Raw genomic sequence first — 18,419 nt, 5'->3', positions numbered from 1 at the left:
TATACTAATAACTAATAATAATATTCAACACATTCTATTTAAATTATAATTATCCATATAACTTTAATTCAAATGACTAAATTTAGCTAGTTATCAAATAAGTGTAATTAAAAATTTACACTTTACATATTTATTTATCAAATATGTTTTAAAACAGACAACATTAGCTAGACTAATCCTAGATAATAGCTTTCATCTGCAAATTTGTACTCTGTCATGGTGCGGGTGTAGGGGTGGTGAAGGACAAGGTACAAGCAGGGATGGAGGTAAACTTTATTGATAAACACAAGACCAGGATGCTAAACACAGAACAAGAACTAAACTAAGCCAAGAGACTAAACACAAAGCAAAGGGGCTAAACGAGGAACAGAGAGACTAAACACAATGGACTGAGATAGGATCGAAACACTGAACACAGAAGCTAGAGGCTAAACACATAACACAGGTAAACACTAAACACAGAAGCTAAATACAGAGCGAAGACTAAACACAGAGCAAAGGCAGGCAACCAGAAACCTCAAGACAGAACTAAGGATGACACACAGAGAATCATGGAAACTGGAACGTGCAGGCACAGGGGAAGGACAGACAACAGCAAACAATGACCTACCACCAAGGAACACAGACACGGGCTATACAAGGACACCACAGACAAGAAACACTGGGGAACTAATCAAGACACGTGACACTAGAAACACGAAGGAGGAGTAATCACATGACTAGGGAAACATGAGGGCAGGGAAATCACACAAAAAGGGAACAACCAGGAACCAAAACTGAACAGAACACAGCACAGAACCAAACAAAAACACAAAAGTGTGACATACTTCCACTATTCTTTATTTATAACTAATTATTACTATAAATTACAAGTTTTAGGTGGATATTCAATAACTAACTACAAAACTTTAAATAGTATCCCAGGATTTTCATTATAGCTACCAACATAAACTTTAAATTCATTAAATTAATCATTAAATTACTTTAATTTAACTGTTAACAATTTAACTACTTAAGAGGTCATATTCATTTTAATAAAAAATGTATTAGCTAATTTTTCCAATAACTTTCATTAAACTACAAGTGTAATAGTTATGGGCGGCACGGTGGCGCAGCAGGTAGTGTCGCAGTCACACGGCTCCAGGGACCTGGAGGTTGTGGGTTCGATTCCCGCTCCGGGACTGTCTGTGAGGAGTTGGTGTGTTCTCCCCGTGTCTGCGTGGGTTTCCTCCGGGTGCTCCGGTTTCCTCCCACAGTCCAAAAACACACGTTGCAGGTGGATTGGCGACTCGGGGGTGTCCGTGGGTGTGAGTGAATGTCTGTGTCTGTGTTGCCCTGTGAAGGACTGGCGTCCCCTCCAGGGTGTATTCCCGCCTTGCGCCCAATGATTCCAGGTAGGCTCTGGACCCCCCGCGACCCTAAAATGGATAAGCGGTTACAGATAATGAATGAATGTAATAGTTATCCAAAAACTATAAACTAAAAGACTATTTCTTTAAATTATTATAATTTTCAGATTATTTCTTATAGATTATATTTTTTCAAATCATTCATTCATTGTCTGTAACCCTTATCAAGTTCAGGATCATGGTTGGTCCAGAGCCAACCTAAATTTACTGGGCACAAGACCGGAACACATCCTAGAGGGGGCGCCAGTCCTCCGCAGGGTGACACACACAGTCACACCCATGGAAAGTTTTGAGTTGCCAATCCACCTAACGGCGTGTGTTTTTGGACCGTGGGAGGAAACCAGAGCACCCAGAGGAAACCCATGCAGACATGGGGAGAACACACCAAACTCCTTAGAGATAGTCACCTGGAGCAGGACTCGAACCCACAACCTCCAGGTCCCTGGAGCTGTGAGACTGTGACACTACCTGCTGCTAGATTTTAACTAGTATTCTAATAAATGTAATTCAAACCACAAGACTGTATATAGTTATCTTATAACCTTTGTTTAAGCTACAATATATTAACTAGATATACAGTATAATGCCTGTGTTTCTGTCACATCCTGGCACTTTCTTGTTTGTTTTCCTATCTCCGCACATGGTTTTGTTTATGTTCATTCTCCGCCTTTGTCCCGCCTTCTTTTTCCTCGTTATCCGTGTCAGGTGTGTCTAGTTTGTTCTGTTATTTAAGCCCTCTTCCCTCACTTCCTGTTATCGGTCATTTTGTTTGTTTGTTTGTTTTCGTTGTCGTTTGTTTCTTGTTTCTCGTTCCTCGTTCCTCGTTCGCTATCTTACTCCTTTCATGACCCTCTAGTTCGTTTGTATTTTGTAGTGTTTGTTTCTCTAGCTTGTTTTCTCGTTTCTCGTGCCTAGTTCTGTCTCCTGCCTGTTTCACGCCCCAGTCTTGTAGTTTTGTTTCCTGCTCGTTAATGTTATCTCGTATTTCTCTTCAAGTTTGTTTCGTTATCTCTTCATTAAAACTGTCTGTTTTATAGCGAGTGTGTCCGCCTCCCGTAAATCTACTCCTCACGTTCCCCGCGTGACAGTTTCAAAATGTAATACTTCAGCATTTTAATCAATGCATGTTATATAGACATCCAATTAATTCAAACTTCATGATTTTTGCTAGTTATAGATTTCAAACTATAAAACTTTAGCTAATTATTCAATAATGTTTATTCAACATAAAAAACAGTCCCCAATAATGTAGCTAGTTAAATTTAATGTAACACTGAAAACTGCCACCCAATAGTAATCCATTTAATTCTATTCAAACTACAAGGCTTTAGCTAGGAATCTAATTACATTTACTTAAACACAAATATATGGATAGTTCAACAATAATTCATAAAAATTTTAAATGAGCTATTTATAAAATAATATTTCCTTTAAAATACAAAATTTAATTTGGTCATCTTGTATAATCAATAAAATATATAGGGTTTTACTGTGGAGGAAATAATTATTTGATCCCTTGCTGATTTTGTAAGTTTGCCCACTAACAAATATATGAACAGTCTATAATTTTAAGGGTAGGTTTAGTTTAACAGTGAGAGATAGAATATCTAAAAGAAAATCCAGAAAATTACATTGTATAAAATATATACATTTATTTGCATTTTGCAGAGAGAAATAATATTTGATCCCTCTAGAAAGCAAAACTTAATACTTGGTGGCAAGCATGGCAGTCAGACGTCTTTTGTAGTTGATGATGAGGTTTGCGCACATGTAAGGAGGAATTTTGGTCCACTCCTCTTTGCAGATCATTTTTAAATCATTAAGATTTTTAGGCTGTCGCTTGGCAACTCGGACCTTCTACTCCCTCCATAAGTTTTCTATGGTGTTAAGGTCTGGAGACTGGCTAGGCTACTCCATGACCTTAATGTGCTTCTTTTTGAGCCACTCCTCTGTTGCCTTGGCTGTATGTTTTGGTTCATTGTCGTGCTAGAAGACCCAGCCACGACCCATTTTTAATATCCTGGCAGAGGGGAAGTAGGTTGTCACTCAGGATTTTATGGTACATGGCTCCATACATTCTCCCATTGATGCCTTGAAGTAGTCCTGTGCCCTTAGCAGAGAAACACCCCCAAATCATAATGTTTCCACCTCCATGCTTGACAGTAAGGAAGGTGTTCTTTGGGTCATAGTAAGAATTTCTCTTCCTCCAAACACTGTGAGTTGAGTTAATGCCAAAAGTCTCCATTTGTATCTCATCTGACCACAGCACCTTCTCCCAATCACTCTCAGAATCATCCAGGTGTTCATTGGCAAAATTCAGATGGGTCTTCTTGAGCAGGGGGACTTGCGGGCACTGCAGGATTTTAATCCATTACGGCATAATGTGTTACCAATGGTTTTCTTGGTGACTGTGGTCACAGCTGCCTTAAGATCATTAACAAGTTCCCCGTGTGTCAGGATCGCGGGGCGGACTGACGGAAGCGGACGCACCCGCTAAAACACAACAAACTATATTTACAGAAAATAACAAAACAGATAGACTTCGAAAGAAAGGAAACACGATGACTGAGAGACAAATCACAATGGAGGAAACGAAACGACGACGTGGAAAAGAATGATGAAGAAACAGTGGAGACAGACAGACTTGATAACATGACAGAAGTAACAACGTGGACCAAAACAGTACAATGTCGCAATGACCGACAAACGGGAGAGACACAAGAGAACTTAAATATCAGACACAGACAAGATACACCTGGAACAGATAATGAGAGGGCAGGGTAACAAATGAGACACAGACGAGGAGGCGGAAGAAAGGCGGGACTAGGGTAACAACAAACAGAGCCGTGTGCTGAGAGAGCACATGGCGGGGAAAACAGAGATGACAGGACGAGGGCGTGACACTGTGTAGTTTTAGGCTGATTTCTCACCATCCTCATGATCAAGGATACCCCACGAGGCATGATTTTGCATGGAGCCTGAGATCGAGGTCGATTGACACTCATTTTGTATTTCTTCCATTTTCTTTTAATACACCAACAGTTGTCTCCTTCTCACACTGCGTCTTACTTATGGTTTTATAGCCCATTCCAGCCTTGTGCAGGTCTATGATTTTGTCCCTGACATCCTTAGAAAGCTCTTTGGTCTTGCCCATGTTGGAGAAGAGTCTGACTGATTAAATGAGTCTGTGTACAGGTGTCTTTTATACAGGTGACAGTTTAAGACAGCTGTCTTTAATGCAGGTAATGAGTTGATTAGGAGCATCTAACTGGTCTATAGGAGCCTGAACTCTTAATGTTTGGTAGGGGATCAAATACTTATTTCTCTCTGCAAAATGCAAATACACTTCTATATTTTATACAATGTAATTTTCTGGATTTTCTTTTAGATATTCTATCTTTCACTGTTAAATTAACTATACTATATTAAAATTATAGACTCTGTTCATATATTTGTCAGTGGGCAAACTTACAAAATCCATTGTAGGTACTTATTTAAAATTTTTCATTTAAATTATAGAGTTATATTATCTTTAACTGATTCAAACAAGAAGAATTTAATAAATAATAATAATAATAACATAGTAGCTTAATTAGCCATTGAATTATAATCAAGTACTTGTACAATTACAATAAATCAATTACATGATTTTAGGTTATTTAGTGGATTTAATTAAATAGCAATACACTGGATAGTTATTCGAAAAATGTTAATAATAGCATAGGAATTTACTTAGTTTCTGAATGGATATTTAAGCTGTAAGCATAAGTATATATTCACTATGTTTCATTTAAATTGAGATGTAGCAGGTTAGACAATCCATTTAATTAAAATATTAAGACTAGGTAGTTATCAAGTAATGTTCATTTAAACTACAAACTTTTAGTTAGACAATTAATGCAATTCAATCTATAATTGTGCAGTTAGGTCTCCAACAACTTCAATCACAATACTAACATTTAAACTACATAAATTAAGCCTATTTCCAATAATTTATTTGCACAAAAAATATTGTATTTAATTATACAGTAAGCTGATTATCCAACAACAGCACTTTCAGTCATTCAATAACATCCATTTAAACCGCAACATTTTGCTGGTTATACATCATCATCATCATCATCTTTGCCACTTTATCCATTTCAGGGTCACTGTAGCTGGTTTTACGTGAACTTTAATTTAAACTAAAAGATTTTAGACAGTTGCCCAAATAAATCAGTTCAAACAAGCAGATGTTGGCTTCATTCAAACTAATTCAAAATAAACTCTATTGTTATCCTATTTCTTTCTTTAAAAACAAATACTTTGTTTATTTGTCTAAAAATCTTGCCTTGTGTAGTCTAAAATATTACATTATTGTAAATGCAGGGAAAGCAGCGTTGGCTCTTTCCATTTTTAGTGTTTAGTGAAATTACATACAATTGGTTTGAGTGTTTTAAAAGGATAAAATGGAATAACAGTTGCTTCAAAAAGAATAATGCCAATAAGACTAGAAAACAGACACCTGTAAGGTGGAACAAAATGTTTGATTATGAAAATTGTGAACAAGAAGCAAAGTTCTGCCTCCTAAATGACATTTATGGTGTTAGGGAAAATCGATAAGTAATACCAGCCTTGTCTAGTCGAAATATTTAATGTTGATTTGGACAGTAAAGGCTAGTGAATGCAGGGAAATGGCAGCTGCTTGTTCAATTTGTTTGTCATTCTCTTGCATAGGTAGATATTTTAGTGAAATGATTAACACTTTTCTGTGTAAATGTGTTGATTGTGGCACATTCTTCTTAGCTATTTTGTTCCGAAGTTCTTTTGCTCGCCTCTTGCTTGCTCGTTCAGTTTTCCTCAAACTGACAACCTGCTCAAGCTTCACGTCTGGGGAGGAGGATGAGGAGGCAGACGGCTCTCTCCAGTTTTGGAACTGTATTATAGTTCCAATATTAAACATTTAGTGTCAGTATTACAGATTGCTCCTTTAATTCAAACAATGATATTATAACATTTTATTCAATATATTTCATCCAAACTACAAGCCTTTACCTTTAGCTCACTAAATAAGTCTGTCATTATGCTACATTTAAGGTATATTTGAGTACTGATGTAGGAGTGATGGAAGTAATTGGGGTACATAATAATAATAATAATAATAATAACTCACCTATTATCATCAGCAGAAAGATCAAAGGAAGATGTGGAGGAAATGTGAATGCCATCAGCACAGCCAACTGGAAATTTTTAGTACAGCAATTTATTACAACCTTTAATATTTAAAACATGAAACAATATTTTAGTCACATGTAGTGATGAAGAAATAGTAAGAGATTAGAGAATGACTGAGAGAGAATGCTTCTGCTTCCTGTTAGTAATGCTGCAGCAGGTAGTGTCGCAGTCACACAGCTTCAGGGGGCCTGGAGGTTGTGGGTTCGATTCCCGCTCCGGGTGACTGTCTGTGAGGAGTTGGTGTGTTCTCCCCGTGTCCATGTGGGTTTCCTCCGGGTGCTCCGGTTTCCTCCCACAGTCCAAAAACACACGTTGGTAGGTGGATTGGCGACTCAAAAGTGTCCGTAGGTGTGTGTGTGTGTGTGTGTCTGTGTTGCCCTGTGAAGGACTGGCGCCCCCTCCAGGGTGTATTCCCGCCTTGCGCCCAATGATTCCAAGTAGGCTCTGGACCCACCACGACCCTGAACTGGATAAGCGCTTACAGATAATGAATGAATGAAGTACATTATTAGGGTGTTTTTTTTCCTTTTTGTTAAATTTACTTAATGTTAATCTAAATTGCCTAGAAAGATGTTTAATGTATATTACCAAATTTCATGAATATATTTTCAGTTAAATAAAAAAAATAAATAAATCATAGGGGGATCATGTGTGGTAAGCTATAGTCATGAGATAACAACACCCTGCTATAATTCTATGTTCTTATTTATCCATCAAAAAGATTGTGGTCCTAAATATCTTGCTATAATCAAACAAATAACTGTGGTTTTTAATGACATTAATTATAATAAAAAAAAAAATGTTTTGCCCTATCAACTAAGTAGCATAACATCAGTTTATTATAATTAGAGGACACTCGTTCCCAACTCAGTTGGATCGAAGTATGACTATTTAAATCATTTCAACACCTTAAATTAAATAATGCCTTCTCTTTGGTCACAGCTTATGCATTTTGTTCTCAGCTTAAAAGAATGTAGGGCTGAACTGCCAGAATCTCTGCTCAAAATTAGTCATTCTTCTTTCCCAGCCTTGTATCTAAATGTAACTCTACTTTTTGAAAAACAAGGATGAATATTAAAATGTTTTGCCAACAAATATTTGATATTGATCTATTTTAAACCATTCATTCATTCATTATCTGTAACCGCTTATCCAGTTCAGGGTCACAGTGGGTCCAGAGCCCACACGAAATCATTGGGCGCAAGGCGAGAATACACCCTGGAGGGGGCGCCAGTCCTTGACAGGGCAACACACACACATTCACTCACTCACTCACACCTACAGACACTTTTGAGTCACCAATCCACCTACCAACGTGTGGTTTTGGATTGTGGGAGGAAACTGGAGCATCCGGAAGAAACCCACGTGGACACAGGGAGAACACATCAACTCCTCACAGACAGTCACCCGGAGCGGGAATTGAACCCACAACCTCCAGGTCCCTGGAGCTGTGTGAATGCAACACTACCTGCTGCGCCACCATACTGCCCTATTTTAGACAAATGCATGCTAATGTATGTATGAGAAATGTATGACTTGGTATAAAACACACACACACACGAATATATTAATTAATTCATTCATTGTCTGTAACTGCTTTTCCAATTTAGGGTCGCGGTGTGTCCGGAGCCTACCTGGAATCACTGGGTGCAAGGCAGGAACACACCCCAGAGGGGGCACCAGTCCTTCACACGGTGACACACACTCACACTTTCACTCGCACCTAAGGACAATTTTGAGTGTCCAACCCACCTACCAACGTGTGTTTTTGGACCGTGGGAGGAAACCGGAGCACCAGGAGGAAACCCACGTGGACACGGGGAGAACACACCAACTCCTCGCAGACTGTCACCCGGAGCGGGAATCAAACCCACAACCTCCAGGTCCCTTCACTGAATTACAACATTTTGATTATATTGAGTATAATAAAAATATTCAATTTAATTTTGTTCAGTTCACAGCTTATAAATAATTACATACCAAACATGGTTAAACCTTTAACCATAAGTATTTTTAAAAAGAAACATGAACATTTTATGAATCTCAAGTTCTACATCTGAAACTGTACATTACAAAATATGCACATTGTCCAAATAACTACCAAATTAAATGTTTACAATCTGGTTATTCTTTCTTTACTAAGGAATTTTATGGCTAACTGACATTTCAGATGACTTTTCTGTTAAGCACTGTCCCTCATGCAACAGAAATATAATGTGATAATCTCTCTCTCTCTCTCTCTCAGTCTGCTTCACTTGTGAACTCCAATTCCCAGAATCCTCAGACGAATCAGAAAACACTTCAAAGTTCCAGGCTGGTTGAACACACCTGCTGCTCACTATAGAGAGTATAAAAACTCTGGGTTAGTTAGGATTGTTATATTACTCTACATGTGCATATAAAATGTTTCCATTGACTAAAGCTATTTTGTAATCTCTTTGTCAGTTTATCGTTTCTTTATCTCTGTTTTGGATTTGCCTTTTACATCTGTTTGCTTTTACTGTGTATTTGGCTTGACTTTGAACTACTCTCTGGTTTGTGGTTTTTGATTGCCCTTCAATCTGATAATATGCCTTCCTACATCCTTACCACTTTGTAACATCAGTATATATATATATATATATATATATATATATATATATATATATATATATATATATATATACTATTATGGGTTGTAAAAGATAAATATATATTACCGTTTAATAGATTTATTTTACTCAAATGTCTTTGAGTAGGACTGTACAGGACTGTACAAACAATTAACCCCATACACCACAATGCTGACTTGTGTGGTGAAGAGACACACAATTTTAATGACTTACCTCAAGTCACAGAAGATTGGACATTGCAGGAAGCTGAAGTCACTGATTCTTGCCCATTTTTAAACACGTCTGTGGGTGGACCCTTGAGCAGATATTTATTTTATTGGTGGAGTTAATGTTAATCTAAATTCTTATTGGCTTGAGTGGCATCATTAGTTATGGACAGAAACATTTTTATCTGCTGACATAGCTGAAAGATTATGAAATAAAAAGCGTATAAGTGTAGATTTATGCTAACCACAGCAGAAAATATGTTTTAACCAAAACCCTGATCTATGTTTTTTTTCCCCTATAAATGAGGAACATCAAATGAGGAACTCTGGTCAAATTCCATCCACAGAGACTAGGCCTCAGCTATTGGCATCTAACCCAACAGAAGTCCATTTCTCTGGGATTGCCCTGTCAAAGAGGACACTGCACTTGTTACGTTTGAATCCATAGGCTTTGTGAAATACAACATAGTTTCTTAACTCAGTCATTAGACGGGTCATTTTCTCACCTAGCATAGGACAAGGTATTGAACTGATGTGGAATAATGCCATATTGCACCATGTGATTTGTCATCCCAGATGCTTTTGGAGGTGGAGGATGATTCCTGGATGTGGGACCAGGGCTGAGTCCAGCAGTGAGTGGGGAACAACATCACCTCTTCACTGGGCATCCCAAGGTGATACTGCCAGCTATATGTGTTCAGAGATATACAAGACATACGAGAAGAGTAAAAAAAAGGCCCAAATCAAGTCATAACCCTGTAACAACATTGACTTTATAAAAAAGTTCATTCAACTGCAATGAATTGAAATGTAATTCAGAAACAGTTCATGAATGTGACGATGGGATAAATTCCTGCATTTTAAAAATGAGGAACTGAGCATGTGTGTGCGAATACCTCGCCCCTCCTCTGCCCCCTCCACTGCTGCAACACTCGCAGCGTCTCATCCAAGAAAAGTGATTAAGTTCAGGAGAAATGTTTTTTTAAATAAAATGCAGAACATTTAAACACTACATTGTAAAACCAAGCATACCTTACACCATTCATGCAAAACATTACAATGGCAATGGTAATTTTTAGATGTCTCTTTTGAAAGATCTTGTCTGCTTGTTTTGTCTGTATATAAATTTCTAATCATCAACAGAACCCACAAATTAAGTGTAGGTCAGATCAGTTTGAGGTCAGTGCTTTATCAGAGCAACTTTATCCTCATCTTGTATATCACACTGGGATGACGGAAGCGGACGCACCCGCTAAAACACAACAAACTATATTTACAGAAAATAACAAAACAGATAGACTTCGAAAGAAAGGAAACACGATGACTGAGAGACAAATCACAATGGAGGAAACGAAACGACGACGTGGAAAAGAATGATGAAGAAACAGTGGAGACAGACAGACTTGATAACATGACAGAAGTAACAACGTGGACCAAAACAGTACAATGTCGCAATGACCGACAAACGGGAGAGACACAAGAGAACTTAAATATCAGACACAGACAAGATACACCTGGAACAGATAATGAGAGGGCAGGGTAACAAATGAGACACAGACGAGGAGGCGGAAGAAAGGCGGGACTAGGGTAACAACAAACAGAGCCGTGTGCTGAGAGAGCACATGGCGGGGAAAACAGAGATGACAGGACGAGGGCGTGACACTGTGTAGTTTTAGGCTGATTTCTCACCATCCTCATGATCAAGGATACCCCACGAGGCATGATTTTGCATGGAGCCTGAGATCGAGGTCGATTGACACTCATTTTGTATTTCTTCCATTTTCTTTTAATACACCAACAGTTGTCTCCTTCTCACACTGCGTCTTACTTATGGTTTTATAGCCCATTCCAGCCTTGTGCAGGTCTATGATTTTGTCCCTGACATCCTTAGAAAGCTCTTTGGTCTTGCCCATGTTGGAGAAGAGTCTGACTGATTAAATGAGTCTGTGTACAGGTGTCTTTTATACAGGTGACAGTTTAAGACAGCTGTCTTTAATGCAGATAATGAGTTGATTAGGAGCATCTAACTGGTCTATAGGAGCCTGAACTCTTAATGTTTGGTAGGGGATCAAATACTTATTTCTCTCTGCAAAATGCAAATACACTTCTATATTTTATACAATGTAATTTTCTGGATTTTCTTTTAGATATTCTATCTTTCACTGTTAAATTAACTATACTATATTAAAATTATAGACTCTGTTCATATATTTGTCAGTGGGCAAACTTACAAAATCCATTGTAGGTACTTATTTAAAATTTTTCATTTAAATTATAGAGTTATATTATCTTTAACTGATTCAAACAAGAAGAATTTAATAAATAATAATAATAATAACATAGTAGCTTAATTAGCCATTGAATTATAATCAAGTACTTGTACAATTACAATAAATCAATTACATGATTTTAGGTTATTTAGTGGATTTAATTAAATAGCAATACACTGGATAGTTATTCGAAAAATGTTAATAATAGCATAGGAATTTACTTAGTTTCTGAATGGATATTTAAGCTGTAAGCATAAGTATATATTCACTATGTTTCATTTAAATTGAGATGTAGCAGGTTAGACAATCCATTTAATTAAAATATTAAGACTAGGTAGTTATCAAGTAATGTTCATTTAAACTACAAACTTTTAGTTAGACAATTAATGCAATTCAATCTATAATTGTGCAGTTAGGTCTCCAACAACTTCAATCACAATACTAACATTTAAACTACATAAATTAAGCCTATTTCCAATAATTTATTTGCACAAAAAATATTGTATTTAATTATACAGTAAGCTGATTATCCAACAACAGCACTTTCAGTCATTCAATAACATCCATTTAAACCGCAACATTTTGCTGGTTATACATCATCATCATCATCATCTTTGCCACTTTATCCATTTCAGGGTCACTGTAGCTGGTTTTACGTGAACTTTAATTTAAACTAAAAGATTTTAGACAGTTGCCCAAATAAATCAGTTCAAACAAGCAGATGTTGGCTTCATTCAAACTAATTCAAAATAAACTCTATTGTTATCCTATTTCTTTCTTTAAAAACAAATACTTTGTTTATTTGTCTAAAAATCTTGCCTTGTGTAGTCTAAAATATTACATTATTGTAAATGCAGGGAAAGCAGCGTTGGCTCTTTCCATTTTTAGTGTTTAGTGAAATTACATACAATTGGTTTGAGTGTTTTAAAAGGATAAAATGGAATAACAGATGCTTCAAAAGGAATAATGCCAATAAGACTAGAAAACAGACACCTGTAAGGTGGAACAAAATGTTTGATTATGAAAATTGTGAACAAGAAGCAAAGTTCTGCCTCCTAAATGACATTTATGGTGTTAGGGAAAATCGATAAGTAATACCAGCCTTGTCTAGTCGAAATATTTAATGTTGATTTGGACAGTAAAGGCTAGTGAATGCAGGGAAATGGCAGCTGCTTGTTCAATTTGTTTGTCATTCTCTTGCATAGGTAGATATTTTAGTGAAATGATTAACACTTTTCTGTGTAAATGTGTTGATTGTGGCACATTCTTCTTAGCTATTTTGTTCCGAAGTTCTTTTGCTCGCCTCTTGCTTGCTCGTTCAGTTTTCCTCAAACTGACAACCTGCTCAAGCTTCACGTCTGGGGAGGAGGATGAGGAGGCAGACGGCTCTCTCCAGTTTTGGAACTGTATTATAGTTCCAATATTAAACATTTAGTGTCAGTATTACAGATTGCTCCTTTAATTCAAACAATGATATTATAACATTTTATTCAATATATTTCATCCAAACTACAAGCCTTTACCTTTAGCTCACTAAATAAGTCTGTCATTATGCTACATTTAAGGTATATTTGAGTACTGATGTAGGAGTGATGGAAGTAATTGGGGTACATAATAATAATAATAATAATAATAACTCACCTATTATCATCAGCAGAAAGATCAAAGGAAGATGTGGAGGAAATGTGAATGCCATCAGCACAGCCAACTGGAAATTTTTAGTACAGCAATTTATTACAACCTTTAATATTTAAAACATGAAACAATATTTTAGTCACATGTAGTGATGAAGAAATAGTAAGAGATTAGAGAATGACTGAGAGAGAATGCTTCTGCTTCCTGTTAGTAATGCTGCAGCAGGTAGTGTCGCAGTCACACAGCTTCAGGGGGCCTGGAGGTTGTGGGTTCGATTCCCGCTCCGGGTGACTGTCTGTGAGGAGTTGGTGTGTTCTCCCCGTGTCCATGTGGGTTTCCTCCGGGTGCTCCGGTTTCCTCCCACAGTCCAAAAACACACGTTGGTAGGTGGATTGGCGACTCAAAAGTGTCCGTAGGTGTGTGTGTGTGTGTGTGTCTGTGTTGCCCTGTGAAGGACTGGCGCCCCCTCCAGGGTGTATTCCCGCCTTGCGCCCAATGATTCCAAGTAGGCTCTGGACCCACCACGACCCTGAACTGGATAAGCGCTTACAGATAATGAATGAATGAAGTACATTATTAGGGTGTTTTTTTTCCTTTTTGTTAAATTTACTTAATGTTAATCTAAATTGCCTAGAAAGATGTTTAATGTATATTACCAAATTTCATGAATATATTTTCAGTTAAATAAAAAAAATAAATAAATCATAGGGGGATCATGTGTGGTAAGCTATAGTCATGAGATAACAACACCCTGCTATAATTCTATGTTCTTATTTATCCATCAAAAAGATTGTGGTCCTAAATATCTTGCTATAATCAAACAAATAACTGTGGTTTTTAATGACATTAATTATAATAAAAAAAAAAATGTTTTGCCCTATCAACTAAGTAGCATAACATCAGTTTATTATAATTAGAGGACACTCGTTCCCAACTCAGTTGGATCGAAGTATGACTATTTAAATCATTTCAACACCTTAAATTAAATAATGCCTTCTCTTTGGTCACAGCTTATGCATTTTGTTCTCAGCTTAAAAGAATGTAGGGCTGAACTGCCAGAATCTCTGCTCAAAATTAGTCATTCTTCTTTCCCAGCCTTGTATCTAAATGTAACTCTACTTTTTGAAAAACAAGGATGAATATTAAAATGTTTTGCCAACAAATATTTGATATTGATCTATTTTAAACCATTCATTCATTCATTATCTGTAACCGCTTATCCAGTTCAGGGTCACAGTGGGTCCAGAGCCCACACGAAATCATTGGGCGCAAGGCGAGAATACACCCTGGAGGGGGCGCCAGTCCTTGACAGGGCAACACACACACATTCACTCACTCACTCACACCTACAGACACTTTTGAGTCACCAATCCACCTACCAACGTGTGGTTTTGGATTGTGGGAGGAAACTGGAGCATCCGGAAGAAACCCACGTGGACACAGGGAGAACACATCAACTCCTCACAGACAGTCACCCGGAGCGGGAATTGAACCCACAACCTCCAGGTCCCTGGAGCTGTGTGAATGCAACACTACCTGCTGCGCCACCATACTGCCCTATTTTAGACAAATGCATGCTAATGTATGTATGAGAAATGTATGACTTGGTATAAAACACACACACACACGAATATATTAATTAATTCATTCATTGTCTGTAACTGCTTTTCCAATTTAGGGTCGCGGTGTGTCCGGAGCCTACCTGGAATCACTGGGTGCAAGGCAGGAACACACCCCAGAGGGGGCACCAGTCCTTCACACGGTGACACACACTCACACTTTCACTCGCACCTAAGGACAATTTTGAGTGTCCAACCCACCTACCAACGTGTGTTTTTGGACCGTGGGAGGAAACCGGAGCACCAGGAGGAAACCCACGTGGACACGGGGAGAACACACCAACTCCTCGCAGACTGTCACCCGGAGCGGGAATCAAACCCACAACCTCCAGGTCCCTTCACTGAATTACAACATTTTGATTATATTGAGTATAATAAAAATATTCAATTTAATTTTGTTCAGTTCACAGCTTATAAATAATTACATACCAAACATGGTTAAACCTTTAACCATAAGTATTTTTAAAAAGAAACATGAACATTTTATGAATCTCAAGTTCTACATCTGAAACTGTACATTACAAAATATGCACATTGTCCAAATAACTACCAAATTAAATGTTTACAATCTGGTTATTCTTTCTTTACTAAGGAATTTTATGGCTAACTGACATTTCAGATGACTTTTCTGTTAAGCACTGTCCCTCATGCAACAGAAATATAATGTGATAATCTCTCTCTCTCTCTCTCAGTCTGCTTCACTTGTGAACTCCAATTCCCAGAATCCTCAGACGAATCAGAAAACACTTCAAAGTTCCAGGCTGGTTGAACACACCTGCTGCTCACTATAGAGAGTATAAAAACTCTGGGTTAGTTAGGATTGTTATATTACTCTACATGTGCATATAAAATGTTTCCATTGACTAAAGCTATTTTGTAATCTCTTTGTCAGTTTATCGTTTCTTTATCTCTGTTTTGGATTTGCCTTTTACATCTGTTTGCTTTTACTGTGTATTTGGCTTGACTTTGAACTACTCTCTGGTTTGTGGTTTTTGATTGCCCTTCAATCTGATAATATGCCTTCCTACATCCTTACCACTTTGTAACATCAGTATATATATATATATATATATATATATATATATATATATATACTATTATGGGTTGTAAAAGATAAATATATATTACCGTTTAATAGATTTATTTTACTCAAATGTCTTTGAGTAGGACTGTACAGGACTGTACAAACAATTAACCCCATACACCACAATGCTGACTTGTGTGGTGAAGAGACACACAATTTTAATGACTTACCTCAAGTCACAGAAGATTGGACATTGCAGGAAGCTGAAGTCACTGATTCTTGCCCATTTTTAAACACGTCTGTGGGTGGACCCTTGAGCAGATATTTATTTTATTGGTGGAGTTAATGTTAATCTAAATTCTTATTGGCTTGAGTGGCATCATTAGTTATGGACAGAAACATTTTTATCTGCTGACATAGCTGAAAGATTATGAAATAAAAAGCGTATAAGTGTAGATTTATGCTAACCACAGCAGAAAATATGTTTTAACCAAAACCCTGATCTATGTTTTTTTTCCCCTATAAATGAGGAACATCAAATGAGGAACTCTGGTCAAATTCCATCCACAGAGACTAGGCCTCAGCTATTGGCATCTAACCCAACAGAAGTCCATTTCTCTGGGATTGCCCTGTCAAAGAGGACACTGCACTTGTTACGTTTGAATCCATAGGCTTTGTGAAATACAACATAGTTTCTTAACTCAGTCATTAGACGGGTCATTTTCTCACCTAGCATAGGACAAGGTATTGAACTGATGTGGAATAATGCCATATTGCACCATGTGATTTGTCATCCCAGATGCTTTTGGAGGTGGAGGATGATTCCTGGATGTGGGACCAGGGCTGAGTCCAGCAGTGAGTGGGGAACAACATCACCTCTTCACTGGGCATCCCAAGGTGATACTGCCAGCTATATGTGTTCAGAGATATACAAGACATACGAGAAGAGTAAAAAAAAGGCCCAAATCAAGTCATAACCCTGTAACAACATTGACTTTATAAAAAAGTTCATTCAACTGCAATGAATTGAAATGTAATTCAGAAACAGTTCATGAATGTGACGATGGGATAAATTCCTGCATTTTAAAAATGAGGAACTGAGCATGTGTGTGCGAATACCTCGCCCCTCCTCTGCCCCCTCCACTGCTGCAACACTCGCAGCGTCTCATCCAAGAAAAGTGATTAAGTTCAGGAGAAATGTTTTTTTAAATAAAATGCAGAACATTTAAACACTACATTGTAAAACCAAGCATACCTTACACCATTCACGCAAAACATTACAATGGCAATGGTAATTTTTAGATGTCTCTTTTGAAAGATCTTGTCTGCTTGTTTTGTCTGTATATTAATTTCTAATCATCAACAGAACCCACAAATTAAGTGTAGGTCAGATCAGTTTGAGGTCAGTGCTTTATCAGAGCAACTTTATCCTCATCTTGTATATCACACTGGGATGTCTCTAAAAAACTAAGCTTGCAGAAACATTGAGTGATTATCTTATGGTTATGACATATAAACTACCTATATAATCTCTCTGTGAAAACATCTTCTGTGGTCTGTTGACCACCTTAAGGTTAAATATATGGAGAGAGATTAGTCTCAAAAATAATTTACAAATGTGTAAATGTTAATCCACAAATTAAACACAAGTCACAAATATGTTTCTCTGTTCACACATGAATACATCCCAATCTGTGTCTCACAGTCTGCAATTTGTACAAACACAGTTACATTCATAAATACATGTTTTTGGTTTTCATAGATATAATTTTATGCGAAAATAAACACATTTGTTTAAATTGACATTGCATATATTTGTAAAGTCGAAGTCTCGAATTTAAAATGTATTTGTAAATTGTTGAATCTGCGTTTGTGGATCAAGTCACTCACGTGTTTTTCGTGACGTGTACTTGTTAATTTCCTCTCGCGGGTTTTTGGATTTTGAGACTTTCTTTCGCATTTCACCCGATCCACATACTAATGCAGCCTGATCCACAAATGCGGCCAGCAGGTGAACAAGCAGAACAGGCACTGTTGTTTTAGGACGTGAGGGGCCAACTTAAATGGAGACAAATATCGCGCTTCTCATTGGTCATCACTTTTATTTAGCCAATCAGCAGCCAGAGTTAGCTGTCTATCATTTACTGCGGCAGCCAATGGAGTCATAGTCCCGCCCACAGGGGGTTGTTTTGCTGCCGCCCTGACAGCAATAGGTCAGTCATGAGACACTAGGGAGAACAACAGTGCCACCCAGCGGTGGCTTGTTCGCCTGCTGGCCGCATTTGTGGATCAGGGTGCATTTGTAGTTGGATCGGGTGAAATGCGAAAGAAAGTCTCAAAATCCAAAAACCCGCGAGAGGAAATTAACAAATGCACGTCACGGAAAACACGTGAGTGACTTGATCCACAAACGCAGATTCAATAATTTAC

The 18,419-nt window shown here is 37.5% G+C and overlaps 2 long non-coding RNA genes across 2 annotated transcripts; both read right to left on the bottom strand.

The window, feature by feature from the left end:
* Window positions 1–8,826: 8,826 nt before the first annotated feature.
* On the bottom strand, window positions 8,827–10,177 carry LOC136686697 (uncharacterized). The gene is made up of 3 exons (XR_010800361.1): window positions 9,948–10,177; window positions 9,449–9,530; window positions 8,827–8,961 (listed from the first exon to the last, which is right to left on the bottom strand). It is a non-coding gene; the product is annotated as an uncharacterized lncRNA (long non-coding RNA).
* Window positions 10,178–15,562: 5,385 nt separating this feature from the next.
* LOC136686694 (uncharacterized) lies at window positions 15,563–17,993 on the bottom strand. Its single transcript, XR_010800358.1, has 4 exons — window positions 17,880–17,993; window positions 16,719–16,899; window positions 16,220–16,301; window positions 15,563–15,750 (listed from the first exon to the last, which is right to left on the bottom strand). It is a non-coding gene; the product is annotated as an uncharacterized lncRNA (long non-coding RNA).
* Between the last annotated feature and the right edge of the window lie 426 nt (window positions 17,994–18,419).

This window comes from Hoplias malabaricus, chromosome 2 (genome assembly GCF_029633855.1).
Source record: "Hoplias malabaricus isolate fHopMal1 chromosome 2, fHopMal1.hap1, whole genome shotgun sequence".
NCBI classification, from domain to species: domain Eukaryota; kingdom Metazoa; phylum Chordata; class Actinopteri; order Characiformes; family Erythrinidae; genus Hoplias; species Hoplias malabaricus.
This window is presented reverse-complemented; position numbering and strand designations above follow the sequence as displayed.